We start from the raw sequence: 21,010 nt of genomic DNA, 5'->3' as shown, positions 1-21,010 counted from the left end.
AAGAGGCGGTCCTTGAACCCAGCGAGCCATGGGAAACTTCCTTTACTTTTGCAAGACGAAACAAAGTAATCCGCATCCATCAGTGGTCGCTCTTGTGCCTAGCTTTTTTTTTGTCATGCCATGTTGTATTGTGGGGTCTTTACACTTGTGACATTGCTGTGAACGTTGTAAGTGCAAACATTGGCAGGTAGAGTCAGAAGAGTCAGATCTGTGCACACCCAGGGCTGTCAGGATGGCCGAGTGGTCTAAGGCGCCAGACTCAAGAGAGCTTGATCTTCAGTGCAACTGAGACTTCTGGTCTCCTCATGGAGGCGTGGGTTCAAATCCCACTTCTGACAAGTTTCTTTTACACCCTTAAATCGTCCTGTTTTTTGCAGTGCATTCCCCACACACCACAATCTTTGCACGGACCTGTAACATATGACGAGAAATCCACCAACGATCAGGCTGGGCCCTCAATCACAATTCCATGTATTCCTGGAAGGGACACCTCAGGCACACCTTCAGTTAAATTTGCACTCCATCACACAAACTGCCGTGCTGGTTTCTCATTAAGCAGTTGATCCCATCTTTGTTGTGAGGCTCTCCTGCCACCTTTTGGGCGGAGAAGGCACTGTCCCTGCAACAACACAGGCAGACATGTTCAACAGGGCTTCCTGGTTATGTGGGAGGAGCAGATTGTCATTGGTCCCCCCTTGCGAATTTTAATTTACATAAGGAAGACAGAGAGGTATCTGGGAGTAGGCAGTACACAAGGACATTGAACTCTATCTTGTGATTTGCAGCCAATTCTAGATTGAGGCAGGAGGAAAGGAGGTGAATTGCCCAAAAATGGCCATCCTGGGAATTCAGCCACCCTGGGGCTCCCAGGTTAGTGTTTCAGTCCTGCGAGCCACTCATATAAATCTCGCCTGATCGAGCCTGATCGAGCGCTGAGTGAGCGTGTTTGAATCCAAGAATCAAATGCCTCTGTCTTAGGAGCAAGAATTGGCAGGCCCTCCCTTGCATCTGGGGTGGAAGTCTATGGGGCAAGTGTCCAGGACTTGCAGAAGAGTACAAGTGCCAGAAAGTGCCTGCAGTTCTCATCAGCGCCTTTTTTCTGCTCTCTGGCAGCTAGGATATCGACTGATCCCTTCCTTGCAAGAGTGAAAAAAACAACACCTTGAGAGAAAACATGACTTTTTGTGGTTCACATAGAGAGAGAGCAGCCAAATAGCCCTGCTTTGTTTCTGAAAGACGCATCAGAAATTGCTTAAAATGCCGACTGGGGAATCAGGCTCGTTGGTCTAGGGGTATGATTCTCGCTTCGGGTGCGAGAGGTCCCAGGTTCAAATCCCGGACGAGCCCATGCTGTGGAATTATTTTTAGGCTGCTTATTATATAGGGCCATTTCTTCTTTTCAATGCTATAAGACGCCGTGTATGGTGAGAAAGTTCCTTTCCCTCTACGCTATTTCCCACTTTTGGCGTATAGAATTTCAGTGCCGGACTTCTTTGCAACTGCTTTTCTGGGGTGGACCATCAGTGTAGGAAAATTAAATGCAAAGTGTTTTTCTAGTGTGGTTTCAGGTATGGTTTTAAAATCGCCTTTTGGAATAAAAGGGGTCCTCGTTCCTTTCTTCCAAAGAAAGAGATCGGGTAAGGAGGGTCCAACTTTGAGCTTCATGGACATTGGCCCTTGGTCTGTGCATTCCAGCCCACTACATGCCAAGAAGATTCCTGCAAGCGTGTCTGTTTCTGTAGTGTAGTGGTTATCACGTTCGCTTTACACGCGAAATGTCCCTGGTTCGAGACCGGGCAGAAACAGCAGCTTTCTGTTTTTCACACAGTTTGCATTTACTCTCTCAATTTATAGGAAAGCTGAGATAATGGAAGCTGTCTATCCCTCACCAGCGTGACGTACTGTGCTCCAGGGGTATCAGTGACAGCTCAAAAAGAGAAGTGACGATAGTTTGCGCTATTCGTTTGCACGTCCTTGTGTACTGAAGGTTGGGCCTACTTCATGAAAGCAAGGCATGAGAGCAGAAATGGTTTTATTGACCTCACCGAGAGCATACACCTAGAACAAACAAAATGTCTGAAGGATAGAGGCATTTTCATTTCTTGTTCGATGACGGCCATGGAAAAGACAGCAACCATATTGCAGAAGAGAGCAGCATGTGCAGTTGCTTGCTTTGGGTGAAGCATTCACTAACTCGCTGCCAATAACCCCCGGAGCCGGTGCGAAAGGCGACTCTTGTGTGCCTCGGCTTGTTGGTCTAGGGGTATGATTCTCGCTTAGGGTGCGAGAGGTCCCGGGTTCAAATCCCGGACGAGCCCTTTTTCAGAGGTAAACATACGAATCCTACTCAAAACTCACAATGCCTGACTATTTCTCATTACACTCGCCGCATTGTTGCACAAAATATTTTGAACCTCATAAGAAACATGGATCACCATGCTTTTTCTGCCTTCATGCTTAGTCTGTGTGTGTCCCAGGTGATGCTTTCCCAAGCTGTACTTGCTGGCATTTAGGCATCAGATATTTGTCTGTCGATGCCTGCATAAGTCAATTTTTAATACGTCTAATTGCAAGTATGTTGGCTGATATCTCTGCAGTTTTCACACTTGCTCCTCGCTTTCTGAGTGGCTGCTGATACAGCAGAATAGAAGTAGAGAGAACCCTTGAGAGGAACCTTGCTCTAACAGTAAAACACAGCAAGTGAGTTTCTGTAGTGTAGTGGTCATCACGTTCGCCTAACACGCGAAAGGTCCCCGGTTCGAGACCGGGCAGAAACACTGTGCATGAGCTGCTTTTATGTGCACCCTCTAAAACCTTATTATCTCAATGCAAGCTTAAGAAGAGGCGGTCCTTGAACCCAGCGAGCCATGGGAAACTTCCTTTACTTTTGCAAGACGAAACAAAGTAATCCGCATCCATCAGTGGTCGCTCTTGTGCCTAGCTTTTTTTTTGTCATGCCATGTTGTATTGTGGGGTCTTTACACTTGTGACATTGCTGTGAACGTTGTAAGTGCAAACATTGGCAGGTGCAGTCAGAAGAGTCAGATCTGTGCACACCCAGGGCTGTCAGGATGGCTGAGTGGTCTAAGGCGCCAGACTCAAGAGAGCTTGATCTTCAGTGCAACTGAGACTTCTGGTCTCCTCATGGAGGCGTGGGTTCAAATCCCACTTCTGACAGGTTTCTTTTACACCCTTAAATCGTCCTGTTTTTTGCAGTGCATTCCCCACACACCACAATCTTTGCACGGACCTGTAACATATGACGAGAAATCCACCAACGATCAGGCTGGGCCCTCAATCACAATTCCATGTATTCCTGGAAGGGACACCTCAGGCACACCTTCCGTTAAATTTGCACTCCATCACACAAACTGCCGTGCTGGTTTCTCATTAAGCAGTTGATCCCATCTTTGTTGTGAGGCTCTCCTGCCACCTTTTGGGCGGAGAAGGCACTGTCCCTGCAACAACACAGGCAGACATGTTCAACAGGGCTTCCTGGTTATGTGGGAGGAGCAGATTGTCATTGGTCCCCCCTTGCGAATTTTAATTTACATAAGGAAGACAGAGAGGTATCTGGGAGTAGGCAGTACACACGGACATTGAACTCTATCTTGTGATTTGCAGCCAATTCTAGATTGAGGCAGGAGGAAAGGAGGTGACTTGCCCAAAAATGGCCATCCTGGGAATTCAGCCACCCTGGGGCTCCCAGGTTAGTGTTTCAGTCCTGCGAGCCACTCATATAAATCTCGCCTGATCGAGCCTGATCGAGCGCTGAGTGAGCGTGTTTGAATCCAAGAATCAAATGCCTCTGTCTTAGGAGCAAGAATTGGCAGGCCCTCCCTTGCATCTGGGGTGGAAGTCTATGGGGCAAGTGTCCAGGACTTGCAGTAGAGTACAAGTGCCAGAAAGTTCCTGCAGTTCTCATCAGCGCCTTTTTTCTGCTCTCTGGCAGCTAGGATATCGACTGATCCCTTCCTTGCAAGAGAGAAAAAAACAACACCTTGAGAGAAAACATGACTTTTTGTGGTTCACATAGAGAGAGAGCAGCCAAATAGCCCTGCTTTGTTTCTGAAAGACGCATCAGAAATTGCTTAAAATGCCAACTGGGGAATCAGGCTCGTTGGTCTAGGGGTATGATTCTCGCTTTGGGTGCGAGAGGTCCCGGATTCAAATCCCGGACGAGCCCATGCTGTGGAATTATTTTTAGGCTTCTTATTATATAGGGCCATTTCTTCTTTTCAATGCTATAAGACGCCGTGTATGGTGAGAAAGTTCCTTTCCCTCTACGCTATTTCCCACTTTTGGCGTATAGAATTTCAGTGCCGGACTTCTTTGCAACTGCTTTTCTGGGGTGGACCATCAGTGTAGGAAAATTAAATGCAAAGTGTTTTTCTAGTGTGGTTTCAGGTATGGTTTTAAAATCGCCTTTTGGAATAAAAGGGGTCCTCGTTCCTTTCTTCCAAAGAAAGAGATCGGGTAAGGAGGGTCCAACTTTGAGCTTCATGGACATTGGCCCTTGGTCTGTGCATTCCAGCCCACTACATGCCAAGCAGATTCCTGCAAGTGTGTCTGTTTCTGTAGTGTAGTGGTTATCACGTTCGCTTTACACGCGAAAGGTCCCTGGTTCGAGACCGGGCAGAAAGAGCAGTTTTCTGTTTTTCACACAGTTTGCATTTACTCTCTCAATTTATAGGAAAGCTGAGATAATGGAAGCTGTCTATCCCTCACCAGCGTGACGTACTGCGCTCCAGGGGTATCAGTGACAGCTCAAAAAGAGAAGTGACGATAGTTTGCGCTATTCGTTTGCACGTCCTTGTGTACTGAAGGTTGGGCCTACTTCATGAAAGCAAGGCATGAGAGCAGAAATGGTTTTATTGACCTCACCGAGAGCATACACCTAGAACAAACAAAATGTCTGAAGGATAGAGGCATTTTCATTTCTTGTTCGATGACGGCCATGGAAAAGACAGCAACCATATTGCAGAAGAGAGCAGCATGTGCAGTTGCTTGCTTTGGGTGAAGCATTCACTAACTCGCTGCCAATAACCCCCGGAGCCGGTGCGAAAGGCAACTCTTGTGTGCCTCGGCTCGTTGGTCTAGGGGTATGATTCTCGCTTAGGGTGCGAGAGGTCCCGGGTTCAAATCCCGGACGAGCTCTTTTTCAGAGGTAAACATACGAATCCTACTCAAAACTCACAATGCCTGACTATTTCTCATTACACTCGCCGCATTGTTGCACAAAATATTTTGAACCTCATAAGAAACATGGATCACCATGCTTTTTCTGCCTTCATGCTTAGTCTGTGTGTGTCCCAGGTGATGCTTTCCCAAGCTGTACTTGCTGGCATTTAGGCATCAGATATTTGTCTGTCGATGCCTGCATAAGTCAATTTTTAATACGTCTAATTGCAAGTATGTTGGCTGATATCTCTGCAGTTTTCACACTTGCTCCTCGCTTTCTGAGTGGCTGCTGATACAGCAGAATAGAAGTAGAGAGAACCCTTGAGAGGAACCTTGCTCTAACAGTAAAACACAGCAAGTGAGTTTCTGTAGTGTAGTGGTCATCACGTTCGCCTAACACGCGAAAGGTCCCCGGTTCGAGACCGGGCAGAAACACTGTGCATGAGCTGCTTTTATGTGCACCCTCTAAAACCTTATTATCTCAATGCAAGCTTAAGAAGAGGCGGTCCTTGAACCCAGCGAGCCATGGGAAACTTCCTTTACTTTTGCAAGACGAAACAAAGTAATCCGCATCCATCAGTGGTCGCTCTTGTGCCTAGCTTTTTTTTTGTCATGCCATGTTGTATTGTGGGGTCTTTACACTTGTGACATTGCTGTGAACGTTGTAAGTGCAAACATTGGCAGGTGCAGTCAGAAGAGTCAGATCTGTGCACACCCAGGGCTGTCAGGATGGCTGAGTGGTCTAAGGCGCCAGACTCAAGAGAGCTTGATCTTCAGTGCAACTGAGACTTCTGGTCTCCTCATGGAGGCGTGGGTTCAAATCCCACTTCTGACAGGTTTCTTTTACACCCTTAAATCGTCCTGTTTTTTGCAGTGCATTCCCCACACACCACAATCTTTGCACGGACCTGTAACATATGACGAGAAATCCACCAACGATCAGGCTGGGCCCTCAATCACAATTCCATGTATTCCTGGAAGGGACACCTCAGGCACACCTTCCGTTAAATTTGCACTCCATCACACAAACTGCCGTGCTGGTTTCTCATTAAGCAGTTGATCCCATCTTTGTTGTGAGGCTCTCCTGCCACCTTTTGGGCGGAGAAGGCACTGTCCCTGCAACAACACAGGCAGACATGTTCAACAGGGCTTCCTGGTTATGTGGGAGGAGCAGATTGTCATTGGTCCCCCCTTGCGAATTTTAATTTACATAAGGAAGACAGAGAGGTATCTGGGAGTAGGCAGTACACACGGACATTGAACTCTATCTTGTGATTTGCAGCCAATTCTAGATTGAGGCAGGAGGAAAGGAGGTGACTTGCCCAAAAATGGCCATCCTGGGAATTCAGCCACCCTGGGGCTCCCAGGTTAGTGTTTCAGTCCTGCGAGCCACTCATATAAATCTCGCCTGATCGAGCCTGATCGAGCGCTGAGTGAGCGTGTTTGAATCCAAGAATCAAATGCCTCTGTCTTAGGAGCAAGAATTGGCAGGCCCTCCCTTGCATCTGGGGTGGAAGTCTATGGGGCAAGTGTCCAGGACTTGCAGAGGAGTACAAGTGCCAAAAAGTGCCACAGTTCTCATCAGCGCCTTTTTTCTGCTCTCTGGCAGCTAGGATATCGACTGATCCCTTCCTTGCAAGAGAGAAAAAAACAACACCTTGAGAGAAAACATGACTTTTTGTGGTTCACATAGAGAGAGAGCAGCCAAATAGCCCTGCTTTGTTTCTGAAAGACGCATCAGAAATTGCTTAAAATGCCAACTGGGGAATCAGGCTCGTTGGTCTAGGGGTATGATTCTCGCTTTGGGTGCGAGAGGTCCCGGATTCAAATCCCGGACGAGCCCATGCTGTGGAATTATTTTTAGGCTTCTTATTATATAGGGCCATTTCTTCTTTTCAATGCTATAAGACGCCGTGTATGGTGAGAAAGTTCCTTTCCCTCTACGCTATTTCCCACTTTTGGCGTATAGAATTTCAGTGCCGGACTTCTTTGCAACTGCTTTTCTGGGGTGGACCATCAGTGTAGGAAAATTAAATGCAAAGTGTTTTTCTAGTGTGGTTTCAGGTATGGTTTTAAAATCGCCTTTTGGAATAAAAGGGGTCCTCGTTCCTTTCTTCCAAAGAAAGAGATCGGGTAAGGAGGGTCCAACTTTGAGCTTCATGGACATTGGCCCTTGGTCTGTGCATTCCAGCCCACTACATGCCAAGCAGATTCCTGCAAGTGTGTCTGTTTCTGTAGTGTAGTGGTTATCACGTTCGCTTTACACGCGAAAGGTCCCTGGTTCGAGACCGGGCAGAAAGAGCAGTTTTCTGTTTTTCACACAGTTTGCATTTACTCTCTCAATTTATAGGAAAGCTGAGATAATGGAAGCTGTCTATCCCTCACCAGCGTGACGTACTGCGCTCCAGGGGTATCAGTGACAGCTCAAAAAGAGAAGTGACGATAGTTTGCGCTATTCGTTTGCACGTCCTTGTGTACTGAAGGTTGGGCCTACTTCATGAAAGCAAGGCATGAGAGCAGAAATGGTTTTATTGACCTCACCGAGAGCATACACCTAGAACAAACAAAATGTCTGAAGGATAGAGGCATTTTCATTTCTTGTTCGATGACGGCCATGGAAAAGACAGCAACCATATTGCAGAAGAGAGCAGCATGTGCAGTTGCTTGCTTTGGGTGAAGCATTCACTAACTCGCTGCCAATAACCCCCGGAGCCGGTGCGAAAGGCAACTCTTGTGTGCCTCGGCTCGTTGGTCTAGGGGTATGATTCTCGCTTAGGGTGCGAGAGGTCCCGGGTTCAAATCCCGGACGAGCCCTTTTTCAGAGGTAAACATACGAATCCTACTCAAAACTCACAATGCCTGACTATTTCTCATTACACTCGCCGCATTGTTGCACAAAATATTTTGAACCTCATAAGAAACATGGATCACCATGCTTTTTCTGCCTTCATGCTTAGTCTGTGTGTGTCCCAGGTGATGCTTTCCCAAGCTGTACTTGCTGGCATTTAGGCATCAGATATTTGTCTGTCGATGCCTGCATAAGTCAATTTTTAATACGTCTAATTGCAAGTATGTTGGCTGATATCTCTGCAGTTTTCACACTTGCTCCTCGCTTTCTGAGTGGCTGCTGATACAGCAGAATAGAAGTAGAGAGAACCCTTGAGAGGAACCTTGCTCTAACAGTAAAACACAGCAAGTGAGTTTCTGTAGTGTAGTGGTCATCACGTTCGCCTAACACGCGAAAGGTCCCCGGTTCGAGACCGGGCAGAAACACTGTGCATGAGCTGCTTTTATGTGCACCCTCTAAAACCTTATTATCTCAATGCAAGCTTAAGAAGAGGCGGTCCTTGAACCCAGCGAGCCATGGGAAACTTCCTTTACTTTTGCAAGACGAAACAAAGTAATCCGCATCCATCAGTGGTCGCTCTTGTGCCTAGCTTTTTTTTTGTCATGCCATGTTGTATTGTGGGGTCTTTACACTTGTGACATTGCTGTGAACGTTGTAAGTGCAAACATTGGCAGGTAGAGTCAGAAGAGTCAGATCTGTGCACACCCAGGGCTGTCAGGATGGCCGAGTGGTCTAAGGCGCCAGACTCAAGAGAGCTTGATCTTCAGTGCAACTGAGACTTCTGGTCTCCTCATGGAGGCGTGGGTTCAAATCCCACTTCTGACAAGTTTCTTTTACACCCTTAAATCGTCCTGTTTTTTGCAGTGCATTCCCCACACACCACAATCTTTGCACGGACCTGTAACATATGACGAGAAATCCACCAACGATCAGGCTGGGCCCTCAATCACAATTCCATGTATTCCTGGAAGGGACACCTCAGGCACACCTTCAGTTAAATTTGCACTCCATCACACAAACTGCCGTGCTGGTTTCTCATTAAGCAGTTGATCCCATCTTTGTTGTGAGGCTCTCCTGCCACCTTTTGGGCGGAGAAGGCACTGTCCCTGCAACAACACAGGCAGACATGTTCAACAGGGCTTCCTGGTTATGTGGGAGGAGCAGATTGTCATTGGTCCCCCCTTGCGAATTTTAATTTACATAAGGAAGACAGAGAGGTATCTGGGAGTAGGCAGTACACAAGGACATTGAACTCTATCTTGTGATTTGCAGCCAATTCTAGATTGAGGCAGGAGGAAAGGAGGTGAATTGCCCAAAAATGGCCATCCTGGGAATTCAGCCACCCTGGGGCTCCCAGGTTAGTGTTTCAGTCCTGCGAGCCACTCATATAAATCTCGCCTGATCGAGCCTGATCGAGCGCTGAGTGAGCGTGTTTGAATCCAAGAATCAAATGCCTCTGTCTTAGGAGCAAGAATTGGCAGGCCCTCCCTTGCATCTGGGGTGGAAGTCTATGGGGCAAGTGTCCAGGACTTGCAGAAGAGTACAAGTGCCAGAAAGTGCCTGCAGTTCTCATCAGCGCCTTTTTTCTGCTCTCTGGCAGCTAGGATATCGACTGATCCCTTCCTTGCAAGAGTGAAAAAAACAACACCTTGAGAGAAAACATGACTTTTTGTGGTTCACATAGAGAGAGAGCAGCCAAATAGCCCTGCTTTGTTTCTGAAAGACGCATCAGAAATTGCTTAAAATGCCGACTGGGGAATCAGGCTCGTTGGTCTAGGGGTATGATTCTCGCTTCGGGTGCGAGAGGTCCCAGGTTCAAATCCCGGACGAGCCCATGCTGTGGAATTATTTTTAGGCTGCTTATTATATAGGGCCATTTCTTCTTTTCAATGCTATAAGACGCCGTGTATGGTGAGAAAGTTCCTTTCCCTCTACGCTATTTCCCACTTTTGGCGTATAGAATTTCAGTGCCGGACTTCTTTGCAACTGCTTTTCTGGGGTGGACCATCAGTGTAGGAAAATTAAATGCAAAGTGTTTTTCTAGTGTGGTTTCAGGTATGGTTTTAAAATCGCCTTTTGGAATAAAAGGGGTCCTCGTTCCTTTCTTCCAAAGAAAGAGATCGGGTAAGGAGGGTCCAACTTTGAGCTTCATGGACATTGGCCCTTGGTCTGTGCATTCCAGCCCACTACATGCCAAGAAGATTCCTGCAAGCGTGTCTGTTTCTGTAGTGTAGTGGTTATCACGTTCGCTTTACACGCGAAATGTCCCTGGTTCGAGACCGGGCAGAAACAGCAGCTTTCTGTTTTTCACACAGTTTGCATTTACTCTCTCAATTTATAGGAAAGCTGAGATAATGGAAGCTGTCTATCCCTCACCAGCGTGACGTACTGTGCTCCAGGGGTATCAGTGACAGCTCAAAAAGAGAAGTGACGATAGTTTGCGCTATTCGTTTGCACGTCCTTGTGTACTGAAGGTTGGGCCTACTTCATGAAAGCAAGGCATGAGAGCAGAAATGGTTTTATTGACCTCACCGAGAGCATACACCTAGAACAAACAAAATGTCTGAAGGATAGAGGCATTTTCATTTCTTGTTCGATGACGGCCATGGAAAAGACAGCAACCATATTGCAGAAGAGAGCAGCATGTGCAGTTGCTTGCTTTGGGTGAAGCATTCACTAACTCGCTGCCAATAACCCCCGGAGCCGGTGCGAAAGGCGACTCTTGTGTGCCTCGGCTTGTTGGTCTAGGGGTATGATTCTCGCTTAGGGTGCGAGAGGTCCCGGGTTCAAATCCCGGACGAGCCCTTTTTCAGAGGTAAACATACGAATCCTACTCAAAACTCACAATGCCTGACTATTTCTCATTACACTCGCCGCATTGTTGCACAAAATATTTTGAACCTCATAAGAAACATGGATCACCATGCTTTTTCTGCCTTCATGCTTAGTCTGTGTGTGTCCCAGGTGATGCTTTCCCAAGCTGTACTTGCTGGCATTTAGGCATCAGATATTTGTCTGTCGATGCCTGCATAAGTCAATTTTTAATACGTCTAATTGCAAGTATGTTGGCTGATATCTCTGCAGTTTTCACACTTGCTCCTCGCTTTCTGAGTGGCTGCTGATACAGCAGAATAGAAGTAGAGAGAACCCTTGAGAGGAACCTTGCTCTAACAGTAAAACACAGCAAGTGAGTTTCTGTAGTGTAGTGGTCATCACGTTCGCCTAACACGCGAAAGGTCCCCGGTTCGAGACCGGGCAGAAACACTGTGCATGAGCTGCTTTTATGTGCACCCTCTAAAACCTTATTATCTCAATGCAAGCTTAAGAAGAGGCGGTCCTTGAACCCAGCGAGCCATGGGAAACTTCCTTTACTTTTGCAAGACGAAACAAAGTAATCCGCATCCATCAGTGGTCGCTCTTGTGCCTAGCTTTTTTTTTGTCATGCCATGTTGTATTGTGGGGTCTTTACACTTGTGACATTGCTGTGAACGTTGTAAGTGCAAACATTGGCAGGTGCAGTCAGAAGAGTCAGATCTGTGCACACCCAGGGCTGTCAGGATGGCTGAGTGGTCTAAGGCGCCAGACTCAAGAGAGCTTGATCTTCAGTGCAACTGAGACTTCTGGTCTCCTCATGGAGGCGTGGGTTCAAATCCCACTTCTGACAGGTTTCTTTTACACCCTTAAATCGTCCTGTTTTTTGCAGTGCATTCCCCACACACCACAATCTTTGCACGGACCTGTAACATATGACGAGAAATCCACCAACGATCAGGCTGGGCCCTCAATCACAATTCCATGTATTCCTGGAAGGGACACCTCAGGCACACCTTCCGTTAAATTTGCACTCCATCACACAAACTGCCGTGCTGGTTTCTCATTAAGCAGTTGATCCCATCTTTGTTGTGAGGCTCTCCTGCCACCTTTTGGGCGGAGAAGGCACTGTCCCTGCAACAACACAGGCAGACATGTTCAACAGGGCTTCCTGGTTATGTGGGAGGAGCAGATTGTCATTGGTCCCCCCTTGCGAATTTTAATTTACATAAGGAAGACAGAGAGGTATCTGGGAGTAGGCAGTACACACGGACATTGAACTCTATCTTGTGATTTGCAGCCAATTCTAGATTGAGGCAGGAGGAAAGGAGGTGACTTGCCCAAAAATGGCCATCCTGGGAATTCAGCCACCCTGGGGCTCCCAGGTTAGTGTTTCAGTCCTGCGAGCCACTCATATAAATCTCGCCTGATCGAGCCTGATCGAGCGCTGAGTGAGCGTGTTTGAATCCAAGAATCAAATGCCTCTGTCTTAGGAGCAAGAATTGGCAGGCCCTCCCTTGCATCTGGGGTGGAAGTCTATGGGGCAAGTGTCCAGGACTTGCAGAGGAGTACAAGTGCCAAAAAGTGCCACAGTTCTCATCAGCGCCTTTTTTCTGCTCTCTGGCAGCTAGGATATCGACTGATCCCTTCCTTGCAAGAGAGAAAAAAACAACACCTTGAGAGAAAACATGACTTTTTGTGGTTCACATAGAGAGAGAGCAGCCAAATAGCCCTGCTTTGTTTCTGAAAGACGCATCAGAAATTGCTTAAAATGCCAACTGGGGAATCAGGCTCGTTGGTCTAGGGGTATGATTCTCGCTTTGGGTGCGAGAGGTCCCGGATTCAAATCCCGGACGAGCCCATGCTGTGGAATTATTTTTAGGCTTCTTATTATATAGGGCCATTTCTTCTTTTCAATGCTATAAGACGCCGTGTATGGTGAGAAAGTTCCTTTCCCTCTACGCTATTTCCCACTTTTGGCGTATAGAATTTCAGTGCCGGACTTCTTTGCAACTGCTTTTCTGGGGTGGACCATCAGTGTAGGAAAATTAAATGCAAAGTGTTTTTCTAGTGTGGTTTCAGGTATGGTTTTAAAATCGCCTTTTGGAATAAAAGGGGTCCTCGTTCCTTTCTTCCAAAGAAAGAGATCGGGTAAGGAGGGTCCAACTTTGAGCTTCATGGACATTGGCCCTTGGTCTGTGCATTCCAGCCCACTACATGCCAAGCAGATTCCTGCAAGTGTGTCTGTTTCTGTAGTGTAGTGGTTATCACGTTCGCTTTACACGCGAAAGGTCCCTGGTTCGAGACCGGGCAGAAAGAGCAGTTTTCTGTTTTTCACACAGTTTGCATTTACTCTCTCAATTTATAGGAAAGCTGAGATAATGGAAGCTGTCTATCCCTCACCAGCGTGACGTACTGCGCTCCAGGGGTATCAGTGACAGCTCAAAAAGAGAAGTGACGATAGTTTGCGCTATTCGTTTGCACGTCCTTGTGTACTGAAGGTTGGGCCTACTTCATGAAAGCAAGGCATGAGAGCAGAAATGGTTTTATTGACCTCACCGAGAGCATACACCTAGAACAAACAAAATGTCTGAAGGATAGAGGCATTTTCATTTCTTGTTCGATGACGGCCATGGAAAAGACAGCAACCATATTGCAGAAGAGAGCAGCATGTGCAGTTGCTTGCTTTGGGTGAAGCATTCACTAACTCGCTGCCAATAACCCCCGGAGCCGGTGCGAAAGGCAACTCTTGTGTGCCTCGGCTCGTTGGTCTAGGGGTATGATTCTCGCTTAGGGTGCGAGAGGTCCCGGGTTCAAATCCCGGACGAGCCCTTTTTCAGAGGTAAACATACGAATCCTACTCAAAACTCACAATGCCTGACTATTTCTCATTACACTCGCCGCATTGTTGCACAAAATATTTTGAACCTCATAAGAAACATGGATCACCATGCTTTTTCTGCCTTCATGCTTAGTCTGTGTGTGTCCCAGGTGATGCTTTCCCAAGCTGTACTTGCTGGCATTTAGGCATCAGATATTTGTCTGTCGATGCCTGCATAAGTCAATTTTTAATACGTCTAATTGCAAGTATGTTGGCTGATATCTCTGCAGTTTTCACACTTGCTCCTCGCTTTCTGAGTGGCTGCTGATACAGCAGAATAGAAGTAGAGAGAACCCTTGAGAGGAACCTTGCTCTAACAGTAAAACACAGCAAGTGAGTTTCTGTAGTGTAGTGGTCATCACGTTCGCCTAACACGCGAAAGGTCCCCGGTTCGAGACCGGGCAGAAACACTGTGCATGAGCTGCTTTTATGTGCACCCTCTAAAACCTTATTATCTCAATGCAAGCTTAAGAAGAGGCGGTCCTTGAACCCAGCGAGCCATGGGAAACTTCCTTTACTTTTGCAAGACGAAACAAAGTAATCCGCATCCATCAGTGGTCGCTCTTGTGCCTAGCTTTTTTTTTGTCATGCCATGTTGTATTGTGGGGTCTTTACACTTGTGACATTGCTGTGAACGTTGTAAGTGCAAACATTGGCAGGTAGAGTCAGAAGAGTCAGATCTGTGCACACCCAGGGCTGTCAGGATGGCCGAGTGGTCTAAGGCGCCAGACTCAAGAGAGCTTGATCTTCAGTGCAACTGAGACTTCTGGTCTCCTCATGGAGGCGTGGGTTCAAATCCCACTTCTGACAAGTTTCTTTTACACCCTTAAATCGTCCTGATTTTTGCAGTGCATTCCCCACACACCACAATCTTTGCACGGACCTGTAACATATGACGAGAAATCCACCAACGATCAGGCTGGGCCCTCAATCACAATTCCATGTATTCCTGGAAGGGACACCTCAGGCACACCTTCAGTTAAATTTGCACTCCATCACACAAACTGCCGTGCTGGTTTCTCATTAAGCAGTTGATCCCATCTTTGTTGTGAGGCTCTCCTGCCACCTTTTGGGCGGAGAAGGCACTGTCCCTGCAACAACACAGGCAGACATGTTCAACAGGGCTTCCTGGTTATGTGGGAGGAGCAGATTGTCATTGGTCCCCCCTTGCGAATTTTAATTTACATAAGGAAGACAGAGAGGTATCTGGGAGTAGGCAGTACACAAGGACATTGAACTCTATCTTGTGATTTGCAGCCAATTCTAGATTGAGGCAGGAGGAAAGGAGGTGAATTGCCCAAAAATGGCCATCCTGGGAATTCAGCCACCCTGGGGCTCCCAGGTTAGTGTTTCAGTCCTGCGAGCCACTCATATAAATCTCGCCTGATCGAGCCTGATCGAGCGCTGAGTGAGCGTGTTTGAATCCAAGAATCAAATGCCTCTGTCTTAGGAGCAAGAATTGGCAGGCCCTCCCTTGCATCTGGGGTGGAAGTCTATGGGGCAAGTGTCCAGGACTTGCAGAAGAGTACAAGTGCCAGAAAGTGCCTGCAGTTCTCATCAGCGCCTTTTTTCTGCTCTCTGGCAGCTAGGATATCGACTGATCCCTTCCTTGCAAGAGTGAAAAAAACAACACCTTGAGAGAAAACATGACTTTTTGTGGTTCACATAGAGAGAGAGCAGCCAAATAGCCCTGCTTTGTTTCTGAAAGACGCATCAGAAATTGCTTAAAATGCCGACTGGGGAATCAGGCTCGTTGGTCTAGGGGTATGATTCTCGCTTCGGGTGCGAGAGGTCCCAGGTTCAAATCCCGGACGAGCCCATGCTGTGGAATTATTTTTAGGCTGCTTATTATATAGGGCCATTTCTTCTTTTCAATGCTATAAGACGCCGTGTATGGTGAGAAAGTTCCTTTCCCTCTACGCTATTTCCCACTTTTGGCGTATAGAATTTCAGTGCCGGACTTCTTTGCAACTGCTTTTCTGGGGTGGACCATCAGTGTAGGAAAATTAAATGCAAAGTGTTTTTCTAGTGTGGTTTCAGGTATGGTTTTAAAATCGCCTTTTGGAATAAAAGGGGTCCTCGTTCCTTTCTTCCAAAGAAAGAGATCGGGTAAGGAGGGTCCAACTTTGAGCTTCATGGACATTGGCCCTTGGTCTGTGCATTCCAGCCCACTACATGCCAAGAAGATTCCTGCAAGCGTGTCTGTTTCTGTAGTGTAGTGGTTATCACGTTCGCTTTACACGCGAAATGTCCCTGGTTCGAGACCGGGCAGAAACAGCAGCTTTCTGTTTTTCACACAGTTTGCATTTACTCTCTCAATTTATAGGAAAGCTGAGATAATGGAAGCTGTCTATCCCTCACCAGCGTGACGTACTGTGCTCCAGGGGTATCAGTGACAGCTCAAAAAGAGAAGTGACGATAGTTTGCGCTATTCGTTTGCACGTCCTTGTGTACTGAAGGTTGGGCCTACTTCATGAAAGCAAGGCATGAGAGCAGAAATGGTTTTATTGACCTCACCGAGAGCATACACCTAGAACAAACAAAATGTCTGAAGGATAGAGGCATTTTCATTTCTTGTTCGATGACGGCCATGGAAAAGACAGCAACCATATTGCAGAAGAGAGCAGCATGTGCAGTTGCTTGCTTTGGGTGAAGCATTCACTAACTCGCTGCCAATAACCCCCGGAGCCGGTGCGAAAGGCGACTCTTGTGTGCCTCGGCTTGTTGGTCTAGGGGTATGATTCTCGCTTAGGGTGCGAGAGGTCCCGGGTTCAAATCCCGGACGAGCCCTTTTTCAGAGGTAAACATACGAATCCTACTCAAAACTCACAATGCCTGACTATTTCTCATTACACTCGCCGCATTGTTGCACAAAATATTTTGAACCTCATAAGAAACATGGATCACCATGCTTTTTCTGCCTTCATGCTTAGTCTGTGTGTGTCCCAGGTGATGCTTTCCCAAGCTGTACTTGCTGGCATTTAGGCATCAGATATTTGTCTGTCGATGCCTGCATAAGTCAATTTTTAATACGTCTAATTGCAAGTATGTTGGCTGATATCTCTGCAGTTTTCACACTTGCTCCTCGCTTTCTGAGTGGCTGCTGATACAGCAGAATAGAAGTAGAGAGAACCCTTGAGAGGAACCTTGCTCTAACAGTAAAACACAGCAAGTGAGTTTCTGTAGTGTAGTGGTCATCACGTTCGCCTAACACGCGAAAGGTCCCCGGTTCGAGACCGGGCAGAAACACTGTGCATGAGCTGCTTTTATGTGCACCCTCTAAAACCTTATTATCTCAATGCAAGCTTAAGAAGAGGCGGTCCTTGAACCCAGCGAGCCATGGGAAACTTCCTTTACTTTTGCAAGACGAAACAAAGTAATCCGCATCCATCAGTGGTCGCTCTTGTGCCTAGCTTTTTTTTTGTCATGCCATGTTGTATTGTGGGGTCTTTACACTTGTGACATTGCTGTGAACGTTGTAAGTGCAAACATTGGCAGGTGCAGTCAGAAGAGTCAGATCTGTGCACACCCAGGGCTGTCAGGATGGCTGAGTGGTCTAAGGCGCCAGACTCAAGAGAGCTTGATCTTCAGTGCAACTGAGACTTCTGGTCTCCTCATGGAGGCGTGGGTTCAAATCCCACTTCTGACAGGTTTCTTTTACACCCTTAAATCGTCCTGTTTTTTGCAGTGCATTCCCCACACACCACAATCTTTGCACGGACCTGTAACATATGACGAGAAATCCACCAACGATCAGGCTGGGCCCTCAATCACAATTCCATGTATTCCTGGAAGGGACACCTCAGGCACACCTTCCGTTAAATTTGCACTCCATCACACAAACTGCCGTGCTGGTTTCTCATTAAGCAGTTGATCCCATCTTTGTTGTGAGGCTCTCCTGCCACCTTTTGGGCGGAGAAGGCACTGTCCCTGCAACAACACAGGCAGACATGTTCAACAGGGCTTCCTGGTTATGTGGGAGGAGCAGATTGTCATTGGTCCCCCCTTGCGAATTTTAATTTACATAAGGAAGACAGAGAGGTATCTGGGAGTAGGCAGTACACACGGACATTGAACTCTATCTTGTGATTTGCAGCCAATTCTAGATTGAGGCAGGAGGAAAGGAGGTGACTTGCCCAAAAATGGCCATCCTGGGAATTCAGCCACCCTGGGGCTCCCAGGTTAGTGTTTCAGTCCTGCGAGCCACTCATATAAATCTCGCCTGATCGAGCCTGATCGAGCGCTGAGTGAGCGTGTTTGAATCCAAGAATCAAATGCCTCTGTCTTAGGAGCAAGAATTGGCAGGCCCTCCCTTGCATCTGGGGTGGAAGTCTATGGGGCAAGTGTCCAGGACTTGCAGTAGAGTACAAGTGCCAGAAAGTTCCTGCAGTTCTCATCAGCGCCTTTTTTCTGCTCTCTGGCAGCTAGGATATCGACTGATCCCTTCCTTGCAAGAGAGAAAAAAACAACACCTTGAGAGAAAACATGACTTTTTGTGGTTCACATAGAGAGAGAGCAGCCAAATAGCCCTGCTTTGTTTCTGAAAGACGCATCAGAAATTGCTTAAAATGCCAACTGGGGAATCAGGCTCGTTGGTCTAGGGGTATGATTCTCGCTTTGGGTGCGAGAGGTCCCGGATTCAAATCCCGGACGAGCCCATGCTGTGGAATTATTTTTAGGCTTCTTATTATATAGGGCCATTTCTTCTTTTCAATGCTATAAGACGCCGTGTATGGTGAGAAAGTTCCTTTCCCTCTACGCTATTTCCCACTTTTGGCGTATAGAATTTCAGTGCCGGACTTCTTTGCAACTGCTTTTCTGGGGTGGACCATCAGTGTAGGAAAATTAAATGCAAAGTGTTTTTCTAGTGTGGTTTCAGGTATGGTTTTAAAATCGCCTTTTGGAATAAAAGGGGTCCTCGTTCCTTTCTTCCAAAGAAAGAGATCGGGTAAGGAGGGTCCAACTTTGAGCTTCATGGACATTGGCCCTTGGTCTGTGCATTCCAGCCCACTACATGCCAAGCAGATTCCTGCAAGTGTGTCTCTTTCTGTAGTGTAGTGGTTATCACGTTCGCTTTACCCGCGAAAGGTCCCTGGTTCGAGACCGGGCAGAAAGAGCAGTTTTCTGTTTTTCACACAGTTTGCATTTACTCTCTCAATTTATAGGAAAGCTGAGATAATGGAAGCTGTCTATCCCTCACCAGCGTGACGTACTGCGCTCCAGGGGTATCAGTGACAGCTCAAAAAGAGAAGTGACGATAGTTTGCGCTATTCGTTTGCACGTCCTTGTGTACTGAAGGTTGGGCCTACTTCATGAAAGCAAGGCATGAGAGCAGAAATGGTTTTATTGACCTCACCGAGAGCATACACCTAGAACAAACAAAATGTCTGAAGGATAGAGGCATTTTCATTTCTTGTTCGATGACGGCCATGGAAAAGACAGCAACCATATTGCAGAAGAGAGCAGCATGTGCAGTTGCTTGCTTTGGGTGAAGCATTCACTAACTCGCTGCCAATAACCCCCGGAGCCGGTGCGAAAGGCGACTCTTGTGTGCCTCGGCTCGTTGGTCTAGGGGTATGATTCTCGCTTAGGGTGCGAGAGGTCCCGGGTTCAAATCCCGGACGAGCCCTTTTTCAGGGGTAAACATACGAATCCTACTCAAAACTCACAATGCCTGACTATTTCTCATTACACTCGCCGCATTGTTGCACAAAATATTTTGAACCTCATAAGAAACATGGATCACCATGCTTTTTCTGCCTTCATGCTTAGTCTGTGTGTGTCCTAGGTGATGCTTTCCCAAGCTGTACTTGCTGGCATTTAGGCATCAGATATTTGTCTGTCGATGCCTGCATAAGTCAATTTTTAATACGTCTAATTGCAAGTATGTTGGCTGATATCTCTGCAGTTTTCACACTTGCTCCTCGCTTTCTGAGTGGCTGCTGATACAGCAGAATAGAAGTAGAGAGAACCCTTGAGAGGAACCTTGCTCTAACAGTAAAACACAGCAAGTGAGTTTCTGTAGTGTAGTGGTCATCACGTTCGCCTAACACGCGAAAGGTCCCCGGTTCGAGACCGGGCAGAAACTCTGTGCATGAGCTGCTTTTATGTGCACCCTCTAAAACCTTATTATCTCAATGCAAGCTTAAGAAGAGGCGGTCCTTGAACCCAGCGAGCCATGGGAAACTTCCTTTACTTTTGCAAGACGAAACAAAGTAATCCGCATCCATCAGTGGTCGCTCTTGTGCCTAGCTTTTTTTTGTCATGCCATGTTGTATTGTGGGGTCTTTACACTTGTGACATTGCTGTGAACGTTGTAAGTGCAAACATTGGCAGGTAGAGTCAGAAGAGTCAGATCTGTGCACACCCAGGGCTGTCAGGATGGCCGAGTGGTCTAAGGCGCCAGACTCAAGAGAGCTTGATCTTCAGTGCAACTGAGACTTCTGGTCTCCTCATGGAGGCGTGGGTTCAAATCCCACTTCTGACAAGTTTCTTTTACACCCTTAAATCGTCCTGTTTTTTGCAGTGCATTCCCCACACACCACAATCTTTGCACGGACCTGTAACATATGACGAGAAATCCACCAACGATCAGGCTGGGCCCTCAATCACAATTCCATGTATTCCTGGAAGGGACACCTCAGGCACACCTTCAGTTAAATTTGCACTCCATCACACAAACTGCCGTGCTGGTTTCTCATTAAGCAGTTGATCCCATCTTTGTTGTGAGGCTCTCCTGCCACCTTTTGGGCGGAGAAGGCACTGTCCCTGCAACAACACAGGCAGACATGTTCAACAGGGCTTCCTGGTTATGTGGGAGGAGCAGATTGTCATTGGTCCCCCCTTGCGAATTTTAATTTACATAAGGAAGACAGAGAGGTATCTGGGAGTAGGCAGTACACAAGGACATTGAACTCTATCTTGTGATTTGCAGCCAATTCTAGATTGAGGCAGGAGGAAAGGAGGTGAATTGCCCAAAAATGGCCATCCTGGGAATTCAGCCACCCTGGGGCTCCCAGGTTAGTGTTTCAGTCCTGCGAGCCACTCATATAAATCTCGCCTGATCGAGCCTGATCGAGCGCTGAGTGAGCGTGTTTGAATCCAAGAATCAAATGCCTCTGTCTTAGGAGCAAGAATTGGCAGGCCCTCCCTTGCATCTGGGGTGGAAGTCTATGGGGCAAGTGTCCAGGACTTGCAGAAGAGTACAAGTGCCAGAAAGTGCCTGCAGTTCTCATCAGCGCCTTTTTTCTGCTCTCTGGCAGCTAGGATATCGACTGATCCCTTCCTTG

General features: G+C 47.2%; 20 non-coding genes across 20 annotated transcripts; all 20 read left to right on the top strand.

Moving 5' to 3' along the window:
* The first annotated feature begins 226 nt into the window (after positions 1–226).
* Positions 227–338, top strand: TRNAL-CAA (transfer RNA leucine (anticodon CAA)). Its single transcript has 2 exons — positions 227–264; positions 293–338. It is a non-coding gene; the product is annotated as a tRNA-Leu (tRNA).
* Positions 339–1,732: 1,394 nt separating this feature from the next.
* Positions 1,733–1,805, top strand: TRNAV-UAC (transfer RNA valine (anticodon UAC)). Its single transcript has one exon. It is a non-coding gene; the product is annotated as a tRNA-Val (tRNA).
* A 441-nt stretch (positions 1,806–2,246) lies between these two features.
* On the top strand, positions 2,247–2,318 carry TRNAP-AGG (transfer RNA proline (anticodon AGG)). The gene has a single exon. It is a non-coding gene; the product is annotated as a tRNA-Pro (tRNA).
* Positions 2,319–2,704: 386 nt separating this feature from the next.
* On the top strand, positions 2,705–2,777 carry TRNAV-AAC (transfer RNA valine (anticodon AAC)). The gene has a single exon. It is a non-coding gene; the product is annotated as a tRNA-Val (tRNA).
* A 2,766-nt stretch (positions 2,778–5,543) lies between these two features.
* TRNAV-AAC (transfer RNA valine (anticodon AAC)) lies at positions 5,544–5,616 on the top strand. Its single transcript has one exon. It is a non-coding gene; the product is annotated as a tRNA-Val (tRNA).
* A 2,307-nt stretch (positions 5,617–7,923) lies between these two features.
* Positions 7,924–7,995, top strand: TRNAP-AGG (transfer RNA proline (anticodon AGG)). The gene has a single exon. It is a non-coding gene; the product is annotated as a tRNA-Pro (tRNA).
* Positions 7,996–8,381: 386 nt separating this feature from the next.
* Positions 8,382–8,454, top strand: TRNAV-AAC (transfer RNA valine (anticodon AAC)). The gene has a single exon. It is a non-coding gene; the product is annotated as a tRNA-Val (tRNA).
* Positions 8,455–8,742: 288 nt separating this feature from the next.
* Positions 8,743–8,854, top strand: TRNAL-CAA (transfer RNA leucine (anticodon CAA)). Its single transcript has 2 exons — positions 8,743–8,780; positions 8,809–8,854. It is a non-coding gene; the product is annotated as a tRNA-Leu (tRNA).
* Positions 8,855–10,248: 1,394 nt separating this feature from the next.
* On the top strand, positions 10,249–10,321 carry TRNAV-UAC (transfer RNA valine (anticodon UAC)). The gene has a single exon. It is a non-coding gene; the product is annotated as a tRNA-Val (tRNA).
* A 441-nt stretch (positions 10,322–10,762) lies between these two features.
* TRNAP-AGG (transfer RNA proline (anticodon AGG)) lies at positions 10,763–10,834 on the top strand. Its single transcript has one exon. It is a non-coding gene; the product is annotated as a tRNA-Pro (tRNA).
* Positions 10,835–11,220: 386 nt separating this feature from the next.
* TRNAV-AAC (transfer RNA valine (anticodon AAC)) lies at positions 11,221–11,293 on the top strand. Its single transcript has one exon. It is a non-coding gene; the product is annotated as a tRNA-Val (tRNA).
* A 2,307-nt stretch (positions 11,294–13,600) lies between these two features.
* TRNAP-AGG (transfer RNA proline (anticodon AGG)) lies at positions 13,601–13,672 on the top strand. The gene has a single exon. It is a non-coding gene; the product is annotated as a tRNA-Pro (tRNA).
* A 386-nt stretch (positions 13,673–14,058) lies between these two features.
* Positions 14,059–14,131, top strand: TRNAV-AAC (transfer RNA valine (anticodon AAC)). The gene has a single exon. It is a non-coding gene; the product is annotated as a tRNA-Val (tRNA).
* A 288-nt stretch (positions 14,132–14,419) lies between these two features.
* TRNAL-CAA (transfer RNA leucine (anticodon CAA)) lies at positions 14,420–14,531 on the top strand. Its single transcript has 2 exons — positions 14,420–14,457; positions 14,486–14,531. It is a non-coding gene; the product is annotated as a tRNA-Leu (tRNA).
* A 1,394-nt stretch (positions 14,532–15,925) lies between these two features.
* Positions 15,926–15,998, top strand: TRNAV-UAC (transfer RNA valine (anticodon UAC)). The gene has a single exon. It is a non-coding gene; the product is annotated as a tRNA-Val (tRNA).
* Positions 15,999–16,439: 441 nt separating this feature from the next.
* On the top strand, positions 16,440–16,511 carry TRNAP-AGG (transfer RNA proline (anticodon AGG)). Its single transcript has one exon. It is a non-coding gene; the product is annotated as a tRNA-Pro (tRNA).
* Positions 16,512–16,897: 386 nt separating this feature from the next.
* On the top strand, positions 16,898–16,970 carry TRNAV-AAC (transfer RNA valine (anticodon AAC)). Its single transcript has one exon. It is a non-coding gene; the product is annotated as a tRNA-Val (tRNA).
* A 2,308-nt stretch (positions 16,971–19,278) lies between these two features.
* Positions 19,279–19,350, top strand: TRNAP-AGG (transfer RNA proline (anticodon AGG)). Its single transcript has one exon. It is a non-coding gene; the product is annotated as a tRNA-Pro (tRNA).
* Positions 19,351–19,736: 386 nt separating this feature from the next.
* Positions 19,737–19,809, top strand: TRNAV-AAC (transfer RNA valine (anticodon AAC)). Its single transcript has one exon. It is a non-coding gene; the product is annotated as a tRNA-Val (tRNA).
* Positions 19,810–20,096: 287 nt separating this feature from the next.
* On the top strand, positions 20,097–20,208 carry TRNAL-CAA (transfer RNA leucine (anticodon CAA)). Its single transcript has 2 exons — positions 20,097–20,134; positions 20,163–20,208. It is a non-coding gene; the product is annotated as a tRNA-Leu (tRNA).
* The last annotated feature ends 802 nt before the right edge of the window (positions 20,209–21,010 follow it).

Source organism: Triturus cristatus, chromosome 10 (genome assembly GCF_964204655.1).
Source record: "Triturus cristatus chromosome 10, aTriCri1.1, whole genome shotgun sequence".
Classification (NCBI taxonomy): domain Eukaryota; kingdom Metazoa; phylum Chordata; class Amphibia; order Caudata; family Salamandridae; genus Triturus; species Triturus cristatus.
This window is presented reverse-complemented; position numbering and strand designations above follow the sequence as displayed.